The 4,400-nt window shown below is 42.7% G+C and overlaps 1 pseudogene; it reads left to right on the forward strand.

Annotated features, from left to right (window-relative positions):
• Window positions 1–2,248: 2,248 nt before the first annotated feature.
• Window positions 2,249–2,792, forward strand: LOC127185141 (60S ribosomal protein L9-like; annotated as a pseudogene).
• The last annotated feature ends 1,608 nt before the right edge of the window (window positions 2,793–4,400 follow it).

A 4,400-nucleotide genomic window follows, 5' to 3' on the forward strand; every position in this document is an offset into this window, starting at 1 on the left:
TGGATTCCACACTGGAAATATAGAAAAGCTGAAGACAAGATCTCTGTTCCCAAGGAGCTGTCTAATAAGCCTGGGCTAATAGACACTAAAATTATCAATTATTATAATGATTACGTCCTATTTGTTCTTTCCTCCCAACAAATTTAATAACTCTCACTTATGTGAAGTATGAGGGAGCTTGGCCCCTTGATGGACTTTCACTGAACAAATAAACCTGACCATGGCCACCTTTCCCTGGACTTTCTATTCCGTCGACAATTTTTATGTGTACTGAAATAAAAATGTATTCCTAACTTAGCCATGGAAAATAAAGTCTATGGATGCCATTCACTTACAGACTTGCTCACCTTTTTCAGTTTCCCCCTCCTACCCCCTCTGTCATGACGCCTTTAGAAGCCCCAAAGGAAAGACAGTAACAACGAACAAGGTAGCTTGGTAGGGAAAACAGTCCTCCACAAACTTGGCCAAAGTAACAACATTTTGCAGCAAGCTGCATAATAGTTTGATAGTGTGTGCTGAGACCTTTGAAATTTCTGATGAAGACAAAAATACAGTATACCTCCCCACACAATTCCTTTTTGGGTCTTGTTTACTTTTGCCATCTTCTGGGAACAGTATACATTTAAAGCTCTATAAATCAAGAACTTGGTAGGCATAGTTTGGTAATGTCAGTGAGTGAGGCTGCCTATAAGCCATCCAATAGCCTGTAGTTAACTAATTTACTTGTCAAGTTGGACTTGGTCAAATCATTCTATGATCTTAGTTGTCACAATTCAGAGGCCAGCATTTATTCTATATCTCCCATGAAATTGACAAAGCAATCAGAGTCTGAGCAGAAACCCAATATACCCACATATGAGTCATGGTGGATAATTCCATGGAGGGGGAATTCCAGGTGTTCATACTGTTCTGTGTGCTCTGCTGTGTGGGTATGGGCATGCATGTAAAACATCTCACAGAGTAAGAGTATCTTAAGAATCCGTTAGGAGCATCCTCTGGATTAGCTTTTGACTTGGCAAAAAAGTTATATGTAAGAGGGGATGATATAGAGAAAAGTACTTTTCGTCTCCCTGCCATTGCTAGACCCAACAATGAGTTTCCTGTCCAGTTTACATTCTGGACTGTATCTTCCCTAGTTCTCTGGGAGATATTACATATCTTCTTTGGTTTGTTTTTCAAGACAAGGTTTCTCTGTGTAAGAAGCCTTGGCTGTCCTGGACTCTCTTTATAGATCAGGCTGCATACTCACAGAGATCCGTCTGCCTCTGCCTCCCGAGTGCTGGGACCAAAGGCATGTGCCACCACACTTGGCTTAGATCTTTTGTATTCTAAAAATAACTTCAATTATAGAGTTAAGCCATAATAAATTTTATTATGTACCCATTTATATTCAACTCTTTAAAACAAATTAGTACATTTTGCTATATTCCGTTTGGTTGTGAGCCTAACTTTTAACAGCTGGGCCATCTCTCCAGCCCCATTTTGCTATATTATTATGGAACATGACTGAAAAAAAGTCAGGGAAAGGATTCCCTGTGATGCTCTGCTGTATTCCTAGATCATTGCCAAGCTCAATCCTCATTAGAGAGGCTTCATGCAGCAGCCGATGGGAGCAGACGCAGAGACCCGCAGCCAAACATTAGATGGCGCTCAGGGAACTCTGCAGAAGATGGAGAGGAAGAATTGTAGGAATACAGAGGGGTCGAGGACGCCAGGAGAACATGACCCACAGAAACAACTAAGCAGGGCTCATAGCGGCTCACGGGGAATGAAGGGACACTTTTGGAGCCTTCATGGGTCTGTGATAGGCCATCTGAATGTATGATATGGTTGTTTAGCTTGGGTTTTTTGTGAGACTCCTAACAGTGGGAGAGGGGGTATCTCTGACTCTTTTGCCTCGGGATCCTTTCCCTCCTACTGGGTTGCCTCCCCCACCTTGATACAGGCTTCATGCCTAGTATTATTGTTACTTGTTATGCCATGTGCAGTTGATATCACTGGGAGGCCTGCTCTTTTCTAAAGGGAAATGGAGGTGTAATGGATCTGGGGGAGAGGGAGGGTGGGAAGAGGGCCTGGGAGGAGTAGAGGGAGGGCAGACTGCAATAGATGAAGATGATATAGGAGCCAGTGGAACTACCTACCCCTCACACAGTAGTTAACACTAAACCAGAGGAATGAGAATACATTAGCCTCCCTCAAGAATTAAAAAATCATTCATAGAGGCTTCTTTGCTTCATTTACTCTGAGAATGAAGATCATTCTGAGCAATCAGACTGTCAACATTCCATAAAATGTCGACATCACTCTGAAGGGGCACAGTCATTGCGAGGGGCCCCAGGGGAGCCCTCCAGAGGGACTTCAATCACATGAATGTAGAGCTGAGTCTTCTTGGGAAGAAAAAGAAGAGGCTCTGGGCTGACAAACTGTGGGGGTAACAGAAAGGAACTGGCCACTGTCAGAACCATCTGCAGCCGTGGTCAGAACACCGTCAAGGCTGTCACACTGAGCTTCATTACAAGCTGAGCTCCGTGTGTGCTCACTTCCCCATCGATGCCGTCATTCTTTGGTGGAAATTCAAATTTTCTTGGGTAAAAAATACATTGGTTGAGAACAAACGTTGCTTGTTCTGTCTCTCAAGAATGAATTAACCCTTGAAAGAAATGATATTGAATTTGTTTCAAATTCAGTGGCTCTGATTCAGCAAGCCACAACGGTTAAAAACAAGGTTATCAGAAAGGTTTTGGATGGTGTCTGTGTCTGAAGAGGGAACAGTGTAGCAGGCTGATGAGTAGGATGTAAGTTACTCAGCTCCAGAAAAAATATCCTGAGTTACAAGTATGTTGGGGTGTCTTTGGGAACAATAAAAGACTTATATTGAAGAAAACTATTTATGGAGCTGGAGAGATGGCACAGCAGTTAAGAGCACTTGCTGCTCTTGCAGAGGTCCTAGGTTCAGTTCCCAGCACCAACATGGTAGCTTACAACCACCTGTGACTCCAATTCCAGAAGCTCAAACACCCATCTTTTTTGCTTCTGTGGGCACCCTGCATCCATGTGGCACACATACATGCCCTGAGGAGCACATGTACACATATAAAAATAAAAATAAATAAGTATTTTTTTAAAACTTTATTTTATTAATTTATTCATATTATATCTCAATGGTTATCTCCTCCCTTGTATCCTCCCATTCCTCCCTCCCTCCCATTTTCCCCGTACTCCCCTCCACTATGACTGTGACTGAGGGGGACCTCCTCCCCCTGTATATGATCATAGGGTATCAAGTCTCTTCTTGGTAGCCTGCTATCCTTCCTCTGAGTGCCACCAGGTCTCCCCATCCAGGGGACGTGGTCAAATTTGGGGCGCCAGAGTTTGTGTGAAAGTCAGACCCCACTCTCCACTCAACTGTGGAGAATGTCCTGTCCATTGGATAGATCTGGGTAGGGGTTTGAAGTTTACGGCCTGTATTGTCCTTGGCTGGTGCCTTAGTTTGAGCGGGACCCCTGGGCCCAAATCTGCCTATCATAATGTTCTTCTTGTAGGTTTCTAGGATCCTCTGGATCCTTCAACTTTGCTATTCGCCCATGCTTCTCTCATCTAGAGTCCCAATAGGATGTCCTCCCCTCTGTAACAAGTATATTTTTAAAACATGCAAACAACCTTAAGCCTCTTTAATCCAGTCCAATAAGGCCAGTAAGTAATGCTTTCCCTACTCATGTTTCTGTAGCCAATATCACTCTCCTGACTAAACAATTAATACAAATTATGGTACCTTGCATTCTTTTGGGTCTTTCTAAGCTTTCTTTAGTATTCTTGTAGTCATTGACTCTCCAAACAAATTTAAATTTATTTTTAAATGGACAGCAATGGGCCTGCAAGGTACTTGCACAAAGTTACTTTCATAGTCCCTCTAATTATTGTGTTATGAGATGGTAGCTTGTAATCTTACTTTCTTATCATGGTCAACAACTATGAAATGTTTCATTATTGTTTTAGGTTTTTATTGCTATGATAAAGCACTGTGACCAAAAACAACTTGGGGAGGAAAGGGATATATTTCCTTTAATAAGTCTCAGGTCATACTCCGTCACTGAGGGAAGTCAGGGCAGGAACTCAAGGTAGAAACCTGGAGGCAGGAGATAATACAGAGACCATTGAGGAAGGAGTGCTGCTTCTTGACTTGTTCCTCATGGCTTGCTTAGTTTGTCTTCTTATACAACTCAGGACCACCTTCCAGGGATGGTACCATATACAGTGGGCTGGGGGCCCTCCCACATGCATTCTTAATCAAGGAAATGCTCTAGAAGCTTGTTTATAGGCCAGTCTTATTATGCATTTTCTCAACTGTAGTTCCCTCTTCTGAGATAACTCTACCTTGTGTCAATTTAACAAAAATCTAG

Source organism: Acomys russatus, chromosome X (genome assembly GCF_903995435.1).
Source record: "Acomys russatus chromosome X, mAcoRus1.1, whole genome shotgun sequence".
In the NCBI taxonomy this organism is placed as follows: Eukaryota; Metazoa; Chordata; class Mammalia; order Rodentia; family Muridae; genus Acomys; species Acomys russatus.